This window comes from Hyla sarda, chromosome 1, assembly GCF_029499605.1.
Source record: "Hyla sarda isolate aHylSar1 chromosome 1, aHylSar1.hap1, whole genome shotgun sequence".
NCBI classification, from domain to species: domain Eukaryota; kingdom Metazoa; phylum Chordata; class Amphibia; order Anura; family Hylidae; genus Hyla; species Hyla sarda.
The window spans coordinates 322,214,413-322,234,667 of NC_079189.1; the positions used below are offsets into that span (position 1 = coordinate 322,214,413).

Genomic DNA, 20,255 nt, shown 5'->3' on the forward strand with positions numbered 1-20,255 from the left:
ATTCAGCACCACCCACAAGACAGCTACCTGTCATGTCATGTCAAACCTGCACAGGTGTGCTAGATTATTATTATTATTTAGTTTTATTTTATTTTTTTACACCAATCAGTGTGCAAACATGGTCATTAAAACGCTAAATGAATAGACGTTCATAAACCAGTCAGTGCAACTCATCATTTTGGTCTCCAATTCTCAAACTCAAATTCTCACCCACGGAGGATTAAATGAGAATCTTTCTTGTTTAACACTGGAATGGGGTGGTGCACTGTTCACTACCCGAAGATACTGCCACATCGGGTCAATGCATAGGGCGACAGAAGCAAGCTTCCAAATCAGCTCCCTTTCTCAAAAATCCATTTAATTTATGGTCCCCAGATAGGGAACGTATGTATCAGTATGTGCTCACAAGTCACCCAAGTGCAAGTATTCACACAAAAAAAAACGTGCCTCAGGATGCGATCTGTCGCAAGATCCTTTCTTTTTTTACACTTGATCTAAGCCAAAAGGCCTAGAGGGGATAACCGGGAAAGGGGTGGACCCAACCATGTCCCCTTCATGAGCACTCACATTACTCATAGGAATGGAAGGAAGGCTGGCAGCCAACCAGACTCCCATACACTCTCTGGGTGGGTGGCAGTCAGCCACCCATACATACATACATACAGCACAGGCTAAACCCACATCATCACTTAAAAAAAGGACAGGCGACCATTGCACTCTGATGGAGCATTTAGCAATGCAATCCATAGCCTGGCTTTTGCCTGAACCCCCATCACTCCTCCTCTTGCATATAAGACAATATTTCAGATCTGCATATGAAAACAACACGCCTACCTTTGTTGCACATAGCTGCCTGCCTGTCTCTAGTTACCCCACTGGCTGTAGCTGCGTCCCTTCCGACATGGAATAACACCAACTGTAACGATAAACTGAAAATTAACAGTATAAACCTGCATCATTTTGGACTCTGGTATTTGCTGAATCCGGGTGACCTGACAATCGATGGTGGTGCCGCTGGTGATTCTGGCCTTCTTGGAATCTGTTGGGCCTATGTGTTAGCTCACACATAACTTGGGTATCCATGGTAACTACCACAACATGGTCATCTGCAGTTTACATCTAGCCCGTGGCATTGAATGGCATTTTAAAAGTGCTAAGGGTCCTGGTGCAATAATCCTCCCATGAGGATCAGCCTCAACGGCTTTGTAGATTGCACTCACGTCAGCAACTCCATATACATTTTTTTTTCTTCATGCTTCTTTCTTCATACTTTTTTCTTTCTGTCATTCAGACTTTCATTCATTCGATCTCTCTCACTCACTTGCTTTAACTCATTTGTTCTCACTCACTCACTCACTCACTCAATCACTCACTCACTCATTCACTCTCACTCACTCTCACTCTCTCACTCACTCGCTCACTAAGTCAGTCTCTCTCTCTCTCTCTCTCTCTTTTTCTTTTTATATATATTTTTTTCCGTCTTCTTCTTCTTCTTCAGACCCTGTCATAGCACTAATGCCTTTCCAATACCACCAGCAGATGGAGACACTCCATTGCAACATTGGTTGTGAGCAGCAGTTTCTAAAAACAAATGCCTCATGGCGGATTTCCCATCCATCAATGGATGGTAAATTTTGTTTTTATCATTCACTGACCACAGAAACCAATGCATGGTCAAGCAACAGCAATGACACACCCTTGTGTATAGGCATGAGACCCTCATGTCATTTAACAGGATTCAGCACCACCCACAAGACAGCTACCTGTCATGTCATGTCAAACCTGCACAGGTGTGCTAGATTATTATTATTTAGTTTTATTTTATTTTTTTACACCAATCAGTGTGCAAACATGGTCATTAAAACGCTAAATGAATAGACGTTCATAAACCAGTCAGTGCAACTCATCATTTTGGTCTCCAATTCTCAAACTCAAATTCTCACCCACGGAGGATTAAATGAGAATCTTTCTTGTTTAACACTGGAATGGGGTGGTGCACTGTTCACTACCCGAAGATACTGCCACATCGGGTCAATGCATAGGGCGACAGAAGCAAGCTTCCAAATCAGCTCCCTTTCTCAAAAATCCATTTAATTTATGGTCCCCAGATAGGGAACGTATGTATCAGTATGTGCTCACAAGTCACCCAAGTGCAAGTATTCACACAAAAAAAAACGTGCCTCAGGATGCGATCTGTCGCAAGATCCTTTCTATTTTTTACACTTGATCTAAGCCAAAAGGCCTAGAGGGGATAACCGGGAAAGGGGTGGACCCAACCATGTCCCCTTCATGAGCACTCACATTACTCATAGGAATGGAAGGAAGGCTGGCAGCCAACCAGACTCCCATACACTCTCTGGGTGGGTGGCAGTCAGCCACCCATACATACATACATACAGCACAGGCTAAACCCACATCATCACTTAAAAAAAGGACAGGTGACCATTGCACTCTGATGGAGCATTTAGCAATGCAATCCATAGCCTGGCTTTTGCCTGAACATCCATCACTCCTCCTCTTGCATATAAGACAATATTTCAGATCTGCATATGAAAACAACACGCCTACCTTTGTTGCACATAGCTGCCTGCCTGTCTCTAGTTACCCCACTGGCTGTAGCTGCGTCCCTTCCGACATGGAATAACACCAACTGTAACGATAAACTGAAAATTAACAGTATAAACCTGCATCATTTTGGACTCTGGTATTTGCTGAATCCGGGTGACCTGACAATCGATGGTGGTGCCGCTGGTGATTCTGGCCTTCTTGAAATCTGTTGGGCCTATGTGTTAGCTCACACATCACTTGGGTATCCATGGTAACTACCACAACATGGTCATCTGCAGTTTACATCTAGCCCGTGGCATTGAATGGCATTTTAAAAGTGCTAAGGGTCCTGGTGCAATAATCCTCCCATGAGGATCAGCCTCAACGGCTTTGTAGATTGCACTCATGTCAGCAACTCCATATACATTTTTTTTTCTTCATGCTTCTTTCTTCATCCTTTTTTCTTTCTGTCATTCAGACTTTCATTCATTCGATCTCTCTCACTCACTTGCTTTAACTCATTTGTTCTCACTCACTCACTCACTCACTCAATCACTCACTCACTCATTCACTCTCACTCACTCTCACTCTCTCACTCACTCGCTCACTAAGTCAGTCTCTCTCTCTCTCTCTCTCTTTTTCTTTTTATATATATTTTTTTCCGTCTTCTTCTTCTTCTTCTTCAGACCCTGTCATAGCACTAATGCCTTTCCAATACCACCAGCAGATGGAGACACTCCATTGCAACATTGGTTGTGAGCAGCAGTTTCTAAAAACAAATGCCTCATGGCGGATTTCCCATCCATCAATGGATGGTAAATTTTGTTTTTATCATTCACTGACCACAGAAACCAATGCATGGTCAAGCAACAGCAATGACACACCCTTGTGTATAGGCATGAGACCCTCATGTCATTTAACAGGATTCAGCACCACCCACAAGACAGCTACCTGTCATGTCATGTCAAACCTGCACAGGTGTGCTAGATTATTATTATTTAGTTTTATTTTATTTTTTTACACCAATCAGTGTGCAAACATGGTCATTAAAACGCTAAATGAATAGACGTTCATAAACCAGTCAGTGCAACTCATCATTTTGGTCTCCAATTCTCAAACTCAAATTCTCACCCACGGAGGATTAAATGAGAATCTTTCTTGTTTAACACTGGAATGGGGTGGTGCACTGTTCACTACCCGAAGATACTGCCACATCGGGTCAATGCATAGGGCGACAGAAGCAAGCTTCCAAATCAGCTCCCTTTCTCAAAAATCCATTTAATTTATGGTCCCCAGATAGGGAACGTATGTATCAGTATGTGCTCACAAGTCACCCAAGTGCAAGTATTCACACAAAAAAAAACGTGCCTCAGGATGCGATCTGTCGCAAGATCCTTTCTTTTTTTACACTTGATCTAAGCCAAAAGGCCTAGAGGGGATAACCGGGAAAGGGGTGGACCCAACCATGTCCCCTTCATGAGCACTCACATTACTCATAGGAATGGAAGGAAGGCTGGCAGCCAACCAGACTCCCATACACTCTCTGGGTGGGTGGCAGTCAGCCACCCATACATACATACATACAGCACAGGCTAAACCCACATCATCGCTTAAAAAAAGGACAGGCGACCATTGCACTCTGATGGAGCATTTAGCAATGCAATCCATAGCCTGGCTTTTGCCTGAACCCCCATCACTCCTCCTCTTGCAAATAAGACAATATTTCAGATCTGCATATGAAAACAACACGCCTACCTTTGTTGCACATAGCTGCCTGCCTGTCTCTAGTTACCCCACTGGCTGTAGCTGCGTCCCTTCCGACATGGAATAACACCAACTGTAACGATAAACTGAAAATTAACAGTATAAACCTGCATCATTTTGGACTCTGGTATTTGCTGAATCCGGGTGACCTGACAATCGATGGTGGTGCCGCTGGTGATTCTGGCCTTCTTGGAATCTGTTGGGCCTATGTGTTAGCTCACACATCACTTGGGTATCCATGGTAACTACCACAACATGGTCATCTGCAGTTTACATCTAGCCCGTGGCATTGAATGGCATTTTAAAAGTGCTAAGGGTCCTGGTGCAATAATCCTCCCATGAGGATCAGCCTCAACGGCTTTGTAGATTGCACTCATGTCAGCAACTCCATATACATTTTTTTTTCTTCATGCTTCTTTCTTCATCCTTTTTTCTTTCTGTCATTCAGACTTTCATTCATTCGATCTCTCTCACTCACTTGCTTTAACTCATTTGTTCTCACTCACTCACTCACTCAATCACTCACTCACTCATTCACTCTCACTCACTCGCTCACTAAGTCAGTCTCTCTCTCTCTCTCTCTTTTTCTTTTTATCTATATTTTTTTCCGTCTTCTTCTTCTTCTTCTTCTTCTTCAGACCCTGTCATAGCACTAATGCCTTTCCAATACCACCAGCAGATGAAGACACTCCATTGCAACATTGGTTGTGAGCAGCAGTTTCTAAAAACAAATGCCTCATGGCGGATTTCCCATCCATCAATGGATGGTAAATTTTGTTTTTATCATTCACTGACCACAGAAACCAATGCATGGTCAAGCAACAGCAATGACACACCCTTGTGTATAGGCATGAGACCCTCATGTCATTTAACAGGATTCAGCACCACCCACAAGACAGCTACCTGTCATGTCATGTCAAACCTGCACAGGTGTGCTAGATTATTATTATTTAGTTTTATTTTATTTTTTTACACCAATCAGTGTGCAAACATGGTCATTAAAACGCTAAATGAATAGACGTTCATAAACCAGTCAGTGCAACTCATCATTTTGGTCTCCAATTCTCAAACTCAAATTCTCACCCACGGAGGATTAAATGAGAATCTTTCTTGTTTAACACTGGAATGGGGTGGTGCACTGTTCACTACCCGAAGATACTGCCACATCGGGTCAATGCATAGGGCGACAGAAGCAAGCTTCCAAATCAGCTCCCTTTCTCAAAAATCCATTTAATTTATGGTCCCCAGATAGGGAACGTATGTATCAGTATGTGCTCACAAGTCACCCAAGTGCAAGTATTCACACAAAAAAAAACGTGCCTCAGGATGCGATCTGTCGCAAGATCCTTTCTTTTTTTACACTTGATCTAAGCCAAAAGGCCTAGAGGGGATAACCGGGAAAGGGGTGGACCCAACCATGTCCCCTTCATGAGCACTCACATTACTCATAGGAATGGAAGGAAGGCTGGCAGCCAACCAGACTCCCATACACTCTCTGGGTGGGTGGCAGTCAGCCACCCATACATACATACATACAGCACAGGCTAAACCCACATCATCACTTAAAAAAAGGACAGGCGACCATTGCACTCTGATGGAGCATTTAGCAATGCAATCCATAGCCTGGCTTTTGCCTGAACCCCCATCACTCCTCCTCTTGCATATAAGACAATATTTCAGATCTGCATATGAAAACAACACGCCTACCTTTGTTGCACATAGCTGCCTGCCTGTCTCTAGTTACCCCACTGGCTGTAGCTGCGTCCCTTCCGACATGGAATAACACCAACTGTAACGATAAACTGAAAATTAACAGTATAAACCTGCATCATTTTGGACTCTGGTATTTGCTGAATCCGGGTGACCTGACAATCGATGGTGGTGCCGCTGGTGATTCTGGCCTTCTTGGAATCTGTTGGGCCTATGTGTTAGCTCACACATCACTTGGGTATCCATGGTAACTACCACAACATGGTCATCTGCAGTTTACATCTAGCCCGTGGCATTGAATGGCATTTTAAAAGTGCTAAGGGTCCTGGTGCAATAATCCTCCCATGAGGATCAGCCTCAACGGCTTTGTAGATTGCACTCATGTCAGCAACTCCATATACATTTTTTTTTCTTCATGCTTCTTTCTTCATCCTTTTTTCTTTCTGTCATTCAGACTTTCATTCATTCGATCTCTCTCACTCACTTGCTTTAACTCATTTGTTCTCACTCACTCACTCACTCACTCACTCAATCACTCACTCACTCATTCACTCTCACTCACTCTCACTCTCTCACTCACTCGCTCACTAAGTCAGTCTCTCTCTCTCTCTCTTTTTCTTTTTATATATATTTTTTTCCGTCTTCTTCTTCTTCTTCTTCTTCTTCAGACCCTGTCATAGCACTAATGCCTTTCCAATACCACCAGCAGATGGAGACACTCCATTGCAACATTGGTTGTGAGCAGCAGTTTCTAAAAACAAATGCCTCATGGCGGATTTCCCATCCATCAATGGATGGTAAATTTTGTTTTTATCATTCACTGACCACAGAAACCAATGCATGGTCAAGCAACAGCAATGACACACCCTTGTGTATAGGCATGAGACCCTCATGTCATTTAACAGGATTCAGCACCACCCACAAGACAGCTACCTGTCATGTCATGTCAAACCTGCACAGGTGTGCTAGATTATTATTATTTAGTTTTATTTTATTTTTTTACACCAATCAGTGTGCAAACATGGTCATTAAAACGCTAAATGAATAGACGTTCATAAACCAGTCAGTGCAACTCATCATTTTGGTCTCCAATTCTCAAACTCAAATTCTCACCCACGGAGGATTAAATGAGAATCTTTCTTGTTTAACACTGGAATGGGGTGGTGCACTGTTCACTACCCGAAGATACTGCCACATCGGGTCAATGCATAGGGCGACAGAAGCAAGCTTCCAAATCAGCTCCCTTTCTCAAAAATCCATTTAATTTATGGTCCCCAGATAGGGAACATATGTATCAGTATGTGCTCACAAGTCACCCAAGTGCAAGTATTCACACAAAAAAAAACGTGCCTCAGGATGCGATCTGTCGCAAGATCCTTTCTTTTTTTACACTTGATCTAAGCCAAAAGGCCTAGAGGGGATAACCGGGAAAGGGGTGGACCCAACCATGTCCCCTTCATGAGCACTCACATTACTCATAGGAATGGAAGGAAGGCTGGCAGCCAACCAGGCTCCCATACACTCTCTGGGTGGGTGGCAGTCAGCCACCCATACATACATACATACAGCACAGGCTAAACCCACATCATCACTTAAAAAAAGGACAGGCGACCATTGCACTCTGATGGAGCATTTAGCAATGCAATCCATAGCCTGGCTTTTGCCTGAACCCCCATCACTCCTCCTCTTGCATATAAGACAATATTTCAGATCTGCATATGAAAACAACACGCCTACCTTTGTTGCACATAGCTGCCTGCCTGTCTCTAGTTACCCCACTGGCTGTAGCTGCGTCCCTTCCGACATGGAATAACACCAACTGTAACGATAAACTGAAAATTAACAGTATAAACCTGCATCATTTTGGACTCTGGTATTTGCTGAATCCGGGTGACCTGACAATCGATGGTGGTGCCGCTGGTGATTCTGGCCTTCTTGAAATCTGTTGGGCCTATGTGTTAGCTCACACATCACTTGGGTATCCATGGTAACTACCACAACATGGTCATCTGCAGTTTACATCTAGCCCGTGGCATTGAATGGCATTTTAAAAGTGCTAAGGGTCCTGGTGCAATAATCCTCCCATGAGGATCAGCCTTAACGGCTTTGTAGATTGCACTCATGTCAGCAACTCCATATACATTTTTTTTTCTTCATGCTTCTTTCTTCATCCTTTTTTCTTTCTGTCATTCAGACTTTCATTCATTCGATCTCTCTCACTCACTTGCTTTAACTCATTTGTTCTCACTCACTCACTCACTCACTCACTCACTCATTCACTCTCACTCACTCTCACTCTCTCACTCACTCGCTCACTAAGTCAGTCTCTCTCTCTCTCTTTTTCTTTTTATATATATTTTTTTCCGTCTTCTTCTTCTTCAGACCCTGTCATAGCACTAATGCCTTTCCAATACCACCAGCAGATGGAGACACTCCATTGCAACATTGGTTGTGAGCAGCAGTTTCTAAAAACAAATGCCTCATGGCGGATTTCCCATCCATCAATGGATGGTAAATTTTGTTTTTATCATTCACTGACCACAGAAACCAATGCATGGTCAAGCAACAGCAATGACACACCCTTGTGTATAGGCATGAGACCCTCATGTCATTTAACAGGATTCAGCACCACCCACAAGACAGCTACCTGTCATGTCATGTCAAACCTGCACAGGTGTGCTAGATTATTATTATTTAGTTTTATTTTATTTTTTTACACCAATCAGTGTGCAAACATGGTCATTAAAACGCTAAATGAATAGACGTTCATAAACCAGTCAGTGCAACTCATCATTTTGGTCTCCAATTCTCAAACTCAAATTCTCACCCACGGAGGATTAAATGAGAATCTTTCTTGTTTAACACTGGAATGGGGTGGTGCACTGTTCACTACCCGAAGATACTGCCACATCGGGTCAATGCATAGGGCGACAGAAGCAAGCTTCCAAATCAGCTCCCTTTCTCAAAAATCCATTTAATTAATGGTCCCCAGATAGGGAACATATGTATCAGTATGTGCTCACAAGTCACCCAAGTGCAAGTATTCACACAAAAAAAAACGTGCCTCAGGATGCGATCTGTCACAAGATCCTTTCTTTTTTTACACTTGATCTAAGCCAAAAGGCCTAGAGGGGATAACCGGGAAAGGGGTGGACCCAACCATGTCCCCTTCATGAGCACTCACATTACTCATAGGAATGGAAGGAAGGCTGGCAGCCAACCAGGCTCCCATACACTCTCTGGGTGGGTGGCAGTCAGCCACCCATACATACATACATACAGCACAGGCTAAACCCACATCATCACTTAAAAAAAGGACAGGCGACCATTGCACTCTGATGGAGCATTTAGCAATGCAATCCATAGCCTGGCTTTTGCCTGAACCCCCATCACTCCTCCTCTTGCATATAAGACAATATTTCAGATCTGCATATGAAAACAACACGCCTACCTTTGTTGCACATAGCTGCCTGCCTGTCTCTAGTTACCCCACTGGCTGTAGCTGCGTCCCTTCCGACATGGAATAACACCAACTGTAACGATAAACTGAAAATTAACAGTATAAACCTGCATCATTTTGGACTCTGGTATTTGCTGAATCCGGGTGACCTGACAATCGATGGTGGTGCCGCTGGTGATTCTGGCCTTCTTGAAATCTGTTGGGCCTATGTGTTAGCTCACACATCACTTGGGTATCCATGGTAACTACCACAACATGGTCATCTGCAGTTTACATCTAGCCCGTGGCATTGAATGGCATTTTAAAAGTGCTAAGGGTCCTGGTGCAATAATCCTCCCATGAGGATCAGCCTTAACGGCTTTGTAGATTGCACTCATGTCAGCAACTCCATATACATTTTTTTTTCTTCATGCTTCTTTCTTCATCCTTTTTTCTTTCTGTCATTCAGACTTTCATTCATTCGATCTCTCTCACTCACTTGCTTTAACTCATTTGTTCTCACTCACTCACTCACTCACTCACTCATTCACTCTCACTCACTCTCACTCTCTCACTCACTCGCTCACTAAGTCAGTCTCTCTCTCTCTCTTTTTCTTTTTATATATATTTTTTTCCGTCTTCTTCTTCTTCAGACCCTGTCATAGCACTAATGCCTTTCCAATACCACCAGCAGATGGAGACACTCCATTGCAACATTGGTTGTGAGCAGCAGTTTCTAAAAACAAATGCCTCATGGCGGATTTCCCATCCATCAATGGATGGTAAATTTTGTTTTTATCATTCACTGACCACAGAAACCAATGCATGGTCAAGCAACAGCAATGACACACCCTTGTGTATAGGCATGAGACCCTCATGTCATTTAACAGGATTCAGCACCACCCACAAGACAGCTACCTGTCATGTCATGTCAAACCTGCACAGGTGTGCTAGATTATTATTATTTAGTTTTATTTTATTTTTTTACACCAATCAGTGTGCAAACATGGTCATTAAAACGCTAAATGAATAGACGTTCATAAACCAGTCAGTGCAACTCATCATTTTGGTCTCCAATTCTCAAACTCAAATTCTCACCCACGGAGGATTAAATGAGAATCTTTCTTGTTTAACACTGGAATGGGGTGGTGCACTGTTCACTACCCGAAGATACTGCCACATCGGGTCAATGCATAGGGTGACAGAAGCAAGCTTCCAAATCAGCTCCCTTTCTCAAAAATCCATTTAATTTATGGTCCCCAGATAGGGAACGTATGTATCAGTATGTGCTCACAAGTCACCCAAGTGCAAGTATTCACACAAAAAAAAACGTGCCTCAGGATGCGATCTGTCGCAAGATCCTTTCTTTTTTTACACTTGATCTAAGCCAAAAGGCCTAGAGGGGATAACCGGGAAAGGGGTGGACCCAACCATGTCCCCTTCATGAGCACTCACATTACTCATAGGAATGGAAGGAATGCTGGCAGCCAACCAGCCTCCCATACACTTTCTGGGTGGGTGGCAGTCAGCCACCCATACATACATACAGCACAGGCTAAACCCACATCATCACTTAAAAAAAGGACAGGCGACCATTGCACTCTGATGGAGCATTTAGCAATGCAATCCATAGCCTGGCTTTTGCCTGAACCCCCATCACTCCTCCTCTTGCATATAAGACAATATTTCAGATCTGCATATGAAAACAACACGCCTACCTTTGTTGCACATAGCTGCCTGCCTGTCTCTAGTTACCCCACTGGCTGTAGCTGCGTCCCTTCCGACATGGAATAACACCAACTGTAACGATAAACTGAAAATTAACAGTATAAACCTGCATCATTTTGGACTCTGGTATTTGCTGAATCCGGGTGACCTGACAATCGATGGTGGTGCCGCTGGTGATTCTGGCCTTCTTGGAATATGTTGGGCCTATGTGTTAGCTCACACATCACTTGGGTATCCATGGTAACTACCACAACATGGTCATCTGCAGTTTACATCTAGCCCGTGGCATTGAATGGCATTTTAAAAGTGCTAAGGGTCCTGGTGCAATAATCCTCCCATGAGGATCAGCCTCAACGGCTTTGTAGATTGCACTCATGTCAGCAACTCCATATACATTTTTTTTTCTTCATGCTTCTTTCTTCATCCTTTTTTCTTTCTGTCATTCAGACTTTCATTCATTCGATCTCTCTCACTCACTTGCTTTAACTCATTTGTTCTCACTCACTCACTCACTCAATCACTCACTCACTCATTCACTCTCACTCACTCTCACTCTCTCACTCACTCGCTCACTAAGTCAGTCTCTCTCTCTCTCTCTCTTTTTCTTTTTATATATATTTTTTTCCGTCTTCTTCTTCTTCTTCTTCAGACCCTGTCATAGCACTAATGCCTTTCCAATACCACCAGCAGATGGAGACACTCCATTGCAACATTGGTTGTGAGCAGCAGTTTCTAAAAACAAATGCCTCATGGCGGATTTCCCATCCATCAATGGATGGTAAATTTTGTTTTTATCATTCACTGACCACAGAAACCAATGCATGGTCAAGCAACAGCAATGACACACCCTTGTGTATAGGCATGAGACCCTCATGTCATTTAACAGGATTCAGCACCACCCACAAGACAGCTACCTGTCATGTCATGTCAAACCTGCACAGGTGTGCTAGATTATTATTATTTAGTTTTATTTTATTTTTTTACACCAATCAGTGTGCAAACATGGTCATTAAAACGCTAAATGAATAGACGTTCATAAACCAGTCAGTGCAACTCATCATTTTGGTCTCCAATTCTCAAACTCAAATTCTCACCCACGGAGGATTAAATGAGAATCTTTCTTGTTTAACACTGGAATGGGGTGGTGCACTGTTCACTACCCGAAGATACTGCCACATCGGGTCAATGCATAGGGCGACAGAAGCAAGCTTCCAAATCAGCTCCCTTTCTCAAAAATCCATTTAATTTATGGTCCCCAGATAGGGAACGTATGTATCAGTATGTGCTCACAAGTCACCCAAGTGCAAGTATTCACACAAAAAAAAACGTGCCTCAGGATGCGATCTGTCGCAAGATCCTTTCTTTTTTTACACTTGATCTAAGCCAAAAGGCCTAGAGGGGATAACCGGGAAAGGGGTGGACCCAACCATGTCCCCTTCATGAGCACTCACATTACTCATAGGAATGGAAGGAAGGCTGGCAGCCAACCAGCCTCCCATACACTTTCTGGGTGGGTGGCAGTCAGCCACCCATACATACATACAGCACAGGCTAAACCCACATCATCACTTAAAAAAAGGACAGGCGACCATTGCACTCTGATGGAGCATTTAGCAATGCAATCCATAGCCTGGCTTTTGCCTGAACCCCCATCACTCCTCCTCTTGCATATAAGACAATATTTCAGATCTGCATATGAAAACAACACGCCTACCTTTGTTGCACATAGCTGCCTGCCTGTCTCTAGTTACCCCACTGGCTGTAGCTGCGTCCCTTCCGACATGGAATAACACCAACTGTAACGATAAACTGAAAATTAACAGTATAAACCTGCATCATTTTGGACTCTGGTATTTGCTGAATCCAGGTGACCTGACAATCGATGGTGGTGCCGCTGGTGATTCTGGCCTTCTTGGAATCTGTTGGGCCTATGTGTTAGCTCACACATCACTTGGGTATCCATGGTAACTACCACAACATGGTCATCTGCAGTTTACATCTAGCCCGTGGCATTGAATGGCATTTTAAAAGTGCTAAGGGTCCTGGTGCAATAATCCTCCCATGAGGATCAGCCTCAACGGCTTTGTAGATTGCACTCATGTCAGCAACTCCATATACATTTTTTTTTCTTCATGCTTCTTTCTTCATCCTTTTTTCTTTCTGTCATTCAGACTTTCATTCATTCGATCTCTCTCACTCACTTGCTTTAACTCATTTGTTCTCACTCACTCACTCACTCACTCATTCACTCTCACTCACTCTCACTCTCTCACTCACTCGCTCACTAAGTCAGTCTCTCTCTCTCTCTCTCTCTTTTTCTTTTTATATATATTTTTTTCCGTCTTCTTCTTCTTCTTCTTCAGACCCTGTCATAGCACTAATGCCTTTCCAATACCACCAGCAGATGGAGACACTCCATTGCAACATTCGTTGTGAGCAGCAGTTTCTAAAAACAAATGCCTCATGGCGGATTTCCCATCCATCAATGGATGGTAAATTTTGTTTTTATCATTCACTGACCACAGAAACCAATGCATGGTCAAGCAACAGCAATGACACACCCTTGTGTATAGGCATGAGACCCTCATGTCATTTAACAGGATTCAGCACCACCCACAAGACAGCTACCTGTCATGTCATGTCAAACCTGCACAGGTGTGCTAGATTATTATTATTTAGTTTTATTTTATTTTTTTACACCAATCAGTGTGCAAACATGGTCATTAAAACGCTAAATGAATAGACGTTCATAAACCAGTCAGTGCAACTCATCATTTTGGTCTCCAATTCTCAAACTCAAATTCTCACCCACGGAGGATTAAATGAGAATCTTTCTTGTTTAACACTGGAATGGGGTGGTGCACTGTTCACTACCCGAAGATACTGCCACATCGGGTCAATGCATAGGGCGACAGAAGCAAGCTTCCAAATCAGCTCCCTTTCTCAAAAATCCATTTAATTTATGGTCCCCAGATAGGGAACGTATGTATCAGTATGTGCTCACAAGTCACCCAAGTGCAAGTATTCACACAAAAAAAAACGTGCCTCAGGATGCGATCTGTCGCAAGATCCTTTCTTTTTTTACACTTGATCTAAGCCAAAAGGCCTAGAGGGGATAACCGGGAAAGGGGTGGACCCAACCATGTCCCCTTCATGAGCACTCACATTACTCATAGGAATGGAAGGAAGGCTGGCAGCCAACCAGCCTCCCATACACTTTCTGGGTGGGTGGCAGTCAGCCACCCATACATACATACAGCACAGGCTAAACCCACATCATCACTTAAAAAAAGGACAGGCGACCATTGCACTCTGATGGAGCATTTAGCAATGCAATCCATAGCCTGGCTTTTGCCTGAACCCCCATCACTCCTCCTCTTGCATATAAGACAATATTTCAGATCTGCATATGAAAACAACACGCCTACCTTTGTTGCACATAGCTGCCTGCCTGTCTCTAGTTACCCCACTGGCTGTAGCTGCGTCCCTTCCGACATGGAATAACACCAACTGTAACGATAAACTGAAAATTAACAGTATAAACCTGCATCATTTTGGACTCTGGTATTTGCTGAATCCAGGTGACCTGACAATCGATGGTGGTGCCGCTGGTGATTCTGGCCTTCTTGGAATCTGTTGGGCCTATGTGTTAGCTCACACATCACTTGGGTATCCATGGTAACTACCACAACATGGTCATCTGCAGTTTACATCTAGCCCGTGGCATTGAATGGCATTTTAAAAGTGCTAAGGGTCCTGGTGCAATAATCCTCCCATGAGGATCAGCCTCAACGGCTTTGTAGATTGCACTCATGTCAGCAACTCCATATACATTTTTTTTTCTTCATGCTTCTTTCTTCATCCTTTTTTCTTTCTGTCATTCAGACTTTCATTCATTCGATCTCTCTCACTCACTTGCTTTAACTCATTTGTTCTCACTCACTCACTCACTCACTCATTCACTCTCACTCACTCTCACTCTCTCACTCACTCGCTCACTAAGTCAGTCTCTCTCTCTCTCTCTCTCTTTTTCTTTTTATATATATTTTTTTCCGTCTTCTTCTTCTTCTTCTTCAGACCCTGTCATAGCACTAATGCCTTTCCAATACCACCAGCAGATGGAGACACTCCATTGCAACATTGGTTGTGAGCAGCAGTTTCTAAAAACAAATGCCTCATGGCGGATTTCCCATCCATCAATGGATGGTAAATTTTGTTTTTATCATTCACTGACCACAGAAACCAATGCATGGTCAAGCAACAGCAATGACACACCCTTGTGTATAGGCATGAGACCCTCATGTCATTTAACAGGATTCAGCACCACCCACAAGACAGCTACCTGTCATGTCATGTCAAACCTGCACAGGTGTGCTAGATTATTATTATTTAGTTTTATTTTATTTTTTTACACCAATCAGTGTGCAAACATGGTCATTAAAACGCTAAATGAATAGACGTTCATAAACCAGTCAGTGCAACTCATCATTTTGGTCTCCAATTCTCAAACTCAAATTCTCACCCACGGAGGATTAAATGAGAATCTTTCTTGTTTAACACTGGAATGGGGTGGTGCACTGTTCACTACCCGAAGATACTGCCACATCGGGTCAATGCATAGGGCGACAGAAGCAAGCTTCCAAATCAGCTCCCTTTCTCAAAAATCCATTTAATTTATGGTCCCCAGATAGGGAACGTATGTATCAGTATGTGCTCACAAGTCACCCAAGTGCAAGTATTCACACAAAAAAAAACGTGCCTCAGGATGCGATCTGTCGCAAGATCCTTTCTTTTTTTACACTTGATCTAAGCCAAAAGGCCTAGAGGGGATAACCGGGAAAGGGGTGGACCCAACCATGTCCCCTTCATGAGCACTCACATTACTCATAGGAATGGAAGGAAGGCTGGCAGCCAACCAGCCTCCCATACACTTTCTGGGTGGGTGGCAGTCAGCCACCCATACATACATACAGCACAGGCTAAACCTCTCATCATCACTTAAAAAAAGGACAGGCGACCATTGCACTCTGATGGAGCATTTAGCAATGCAATCCATAGCCTGGCTTTTGCCTGAACCCCCATCACTCCTCCTCTTGCATATAAGACAATATTTCAGATCTGCATATGAAAACAACACGCCTACCTTTGTTGCACATAGCTGCCTGCCTGTCTCTAGTTACCCCACTGGCTGTAGCTGCGTCCCTTCCGACATGGAATAACACCAACTGTAACGATAAACTGAAAATTAACAGTATAAACCTGCATCATTTTGGACTCTGGTATTTGCTGAATCCGGGTGACCTGACAATCGATGGTGGTGCCGCTGGTGATTCTGGCCTTCTTGGAATCTGTTGGGCCTATGTGTTAGCTCACACATCACTTGGGTATCCATGGTAACTACCACAACATGGTCATCTGCAGTTTACATCTAGCCCGTGGCATTGAATGGTATTTTAAAACTGCTAAGGGTCCTGGTGCAATAATCCTCCCATGAGGATCAGCCTCAACAGCTTTGTAGATTGCACTCATGTCAGCAACTCCATATACATTTTTTTTTCTTCATGCTTCTTTCTTCATCCTTTTTTCTTTCTGTCATTCAGACTTTCATTCATTCGATCTCTCTCACTCACTTGCTTTAACTCATTTGTTCTCACTCACTCACTCACTCACTCAATCACTCACTCACTCATTCACTCTCACTCACTCTCACTCTCTCACTCACTCGCTCACTAAGTCAGTCTCTCTCTCTCTCTCTCTCTTTCTTTTTATATATATGTTTTTTTCCGTCTTCTTCTTCTTCTTCTTCTTCTTCAGACCCTGTCATAGCACTAATGCCTTTCCAATACCACCAGCAGATGGAGACACTCCATTGCAACATTGGTTGTGAGCAGCAGTTTCTAAAAACAAATGCCTCATGGCGGATTTCCCATCCATCAATGGATGGTAAATTTTGTTTTTATCATTCACTGACCACAGAAACCAATGCATGGTCAAGCAACAGCAATGACACACCCTTGTGTATAGGCATGAGACCCTCATGTCATTTAACAGGATTCAGCACCACCCACAAGACAGCTACCTGTCATGTCATGTCAAACCTGCACAGGTGTGCTAGATTATTATTATTTAGTTTTATTTTATTTTTTTACACCAATCAGTGTGCAAACATGGTCATTAAAACGCTAAATGAATAGACGTTCATAAACCAGTCAGTGCAACTCATCATTTTGGTCTCCAATTCTCAAACTCAAATTCTCACCCACGGAGGATTAAATGAGAATCTTTCTTGTTTAACACTGGAATGGGGTGGTGCACTGTTCACTACCCGAAGATACTGCCACATCGGGTCAATGCATAGGGCGACAGAAGCAAGCTTCCAAACCAGCTCCCTTTCTCAAAAATCCATTTAATTTATGGTGCCCAGATAGGGAACGTATGTATCAGTATGTGCTCACAAGTCACCAAAGTGCAAGTATTCACACAAAAAAAAAACGTGCCTCAGGATGCGATCTGTCGCAAGATCCTTTCTTTTTTGCACTTGATCTAAGCCAAAAGGCCTAGAGGGGATAACCGGGAAAGGGGTGGACCCAACCATGTCCCCTTCATGAGCACTCACATTACTCATAGGAATGGAAGGAAGGCTGGCAGCCAACCAGCCTCCCATACACTTTCTGGGTGGGTGGCAGTCAGCCACCCATACATACATACAGCACAGGCTAAACCCACATCATCACTTAAAAAAAGGACAGGCGACCATTGCACTCTGATGGAGCATTTAGCAATGCAATCCATAGCCTGGCTTTTGCCTGAACCCCCATCACTCCTCCTCTTGCATATAAGACAATATTTCAGATCTGCATATGAAAACAACACGCCTACCTTTGTTGCACATAGCTGCCTGCCTGTCTCTAGTTACCCCACTGGCTGTAGCTGCGTCCCTTCCGACATGGAATAACACCAACTGTAACGATAAACTGAAAATTAACAGTATAAACCTGCATCATTTTGGACTCTGGTATTTGCTGAATCCGGGTGACCTGACAATCGATGGTGGTGCCGCTGGTGATTCTGGCCTTCTTGGAATCTGTTGGGCCTATGTGTTAGCTCACACATCACTTGGGTATCCATGGTAACTACCACAACATGGTCATCTGCAGTTTACATCTAGCCCGTGGCATTGAATGGCATTTTAAAAGTGCTAAGGGTCCTGGTGCAATAATCCTCCCATGAGGATCAGCCTCAACGGCTTTGTAGATTGCACTCATGTCAGCAACTCCATATACATTTTTTTTTCTTCATGCTTCTTTCTTCATCCTTTTTTCTTTCTGTCATTCAGACTTTCATTCATTCGATCTCTCTCACTCACTTGCTTTAACTCATTTGTTCTCACTCACTCACTCACTCACTCACTCAATCACTCACTCACTCACTCACTCATTCACTCTCACTCACTCTCACTCTCTCACTCACTCGCTCACTAAGTCAGTCTCTCTCTCTCTCTCTTTTTCTTTTTATATATATTTTTTTCCGTCTTCTTCTTCTTCTTCTTCAGACCCTGTCATAGCACTAATGCCTTTCCAATACCACCAGCAGATGGAGACAATCCATTGCAACATTGGTTGTGAGCAGCAGTTTCTAAAAACAAATGCCTCATGGCGGATTTCCCATCCATCAATGGATGGTAAATTTTGTTTTTATCATTCACTGACCACAGAAACCAATGCATGGTCAAGCAACAGCAATGACACACCCTTGTGTATAGGCATGAGACCCTCATGTCATTTAACAGGATTCAGCACCACCCACAAGACAGCTACCTGTCATGTCATGTCAAACCTGCACAGGTGTGCTAGATTATTATTATTTAGTTTTATTTTATTTTTTTACACCAATCAGTGTGCAAACATGGTCATTAAAACGCTAAATGAATAGACGTTCATAAACCAGTCAGTGCAACTCATCATTTTGGTCTCCAATTCTCAAATTCAAATTCTCACCCACGGAGGATTAAATGAGAATCTTTCTTGTTTAACACTGGAATGGGGTGGTGCACTGTTCACTACCCGAAGATACTGCCACATCGGGTCAATGCATAGGGCGACAGAAGCAAGCTTCCAAATCAGCTCCCTTTCTCAAAAATCCATTTAATTTATGGTCCCCAGATAGGGAACGTATGTATCAGTATGTGCTCACAAGTCACCCAAGTGCAAGTATTCACACAAAAAAAAACGTGCCTCAGGATGCGATCTGTCGCAAGATCCTTTCTTTTTTTACACTTGATCTAAGCCAAAAGGCCTAGAGGGGATAACCGGGAAAGGGGTGGACCCAACCATGTCCCCTTCATGAGCACTCACATTACTCATAGGAATGGAAGGAAGGCTGGCAGCCAACCAGCCTCCCATACACTTTCTGGGTGGGTGGCAGTCAGCCACCCATACATACATACAGCACAGGCTAAACCCACATCATCACTTAAAAAAAGGACAGGCGACCATTGCACTCTGATGGAGCATTTAGCAATGCAATCCATAGCCTGGCTTTTGCCTGAACCCCCATCACTCCTCCTCTTGCATATAAGACAATATTTCAGATCTGCATATGAAAACAACACGCCTACCTTTGTTGCACATAGCTGCCTGCCTGTCTCTAGTTACCCCACTGGCTGTAGCTGCGTCCCTTCCGACATGGAATAACACCAACTGTAACGATAAACTGAAAATTAACAGTATAAACCTGCATCATTTTGGACTCTGGTATTTGCTGAATCCGGGTGACCTGACAATCGATGGTGGTGCCGCTGGTGATTCTGGCCTTCTTGGAATCTGTTGGGCCTATGTGTTAGCTCACACATCACTTGGGTATCCATGGTAACTACCACAACATGGTCATCTGCAGTTTACATCTAGCCCGTGGCATTGAATGGCATTTTAAAAGTGCTAAGGGTCCTGGTGCAATAATCCTCCCATGAGGATCAGCCTCAACGGCTTTGTAGATTGCACTCATGTCAGCAACTCCATATACATTTTTTTTTCTTCATGCTTCTTTCTTCATCCTTTTTTCTTTCTGT

At 43.4% G+C, this 20,255-nt stretch overlaps 12 pseudogenes; all 12 read right to left on the reverse strand.

Annotated features, from left to right (window-relative positions):
* Positions 1-255: 255 nt before the first annotated feature.
* LOC130338489 (U2 spliceosomal RNA) lies at positions 256-519 on the reverse strand (annotated as a pseudogene).
* Positions 520-1,988: 1,469 nt separating this feature from the next.
* On the reverse strand, positions 1,989-2,253 carry LOC130337951 (U2 spliceosomal RNA; annotated as a pseudogene).
* A 1,470-nt stretch (positions 2,254-3,723) lies between these two features.
* Positions 3,724-3,987, reverse strand: LOC130338500 (U2 spliceosomal RNA; annotated as a pseudogene).
* A 1,452-nt stretch (positions 3,988-5,439) lies between these two features.
* On the reverse strand, positions 5,440-5,703 carry LOC130338511 (U2 spliceosomal RNA; annotated as a pseudogene).
* Positions 5,704-7,179: 1,476 nt separating this feature from the next.
* On the reverse strand, positions 7,180-7,443 carry LOC130337974 (U2 spliceosomal RNA; annotated as a pseudogene).
* Positions 7,444-8,893: 1,450 nt separating this feature from the next.
* LOC130337886 (U2 spliceosomal RNA) lies at positions 8,894-9,157 on the reverse strand (annotated as a pseudogene).
* Positions 9,158-10,603: 1,446 nt separating this feature from the next.
* LOC130341363 (U2 spliceosomal RNA) lies at positions 10,604-10,867 on the reverse strand (annotated as a pseudogene).
* Positions 10,868-12,327: 1,460 nt separating this feature from the next.
* On the reverse strand, positions 12,328-12,591 carry LOC130338522 (U2 spliceosomal RNA; annotated as a pseudogene).
* A 1,450-nt stretch (positions 12,592-14,041) lies between these two features.
* On the reverse strand, positions 14,042-14,305 carry LOC130338533 (U2 spliceosomal RNA; annotated as a pseudogene).
* A 1,450-nt stretch (positions 14,306-15,755) lies between these two features.
* Positions 15,756-16,019, reverse strand: LOC130338544 (U2 spliceosomal RNA; annotated as a pseudogene).
* Positions 16,020-17,492: 1,473 nt separating this feature from the next.
* On the reverse strand, positions 17,493-17,756 carry LOC130342220 (U2 spliceosomal RNA; annotated as a pseudogene).
* A 1,474-nt stretch (positions 17,757-19,230) lies between these two features.
* On the reverse strand, positions 19,231-19,494 carry LOC130338555 (U2 spliceosomal RNA; annotated as a pseudogene).
* Between the last annotated feature and the right edge of the window lie 761 nt (positions 19,495-20,255).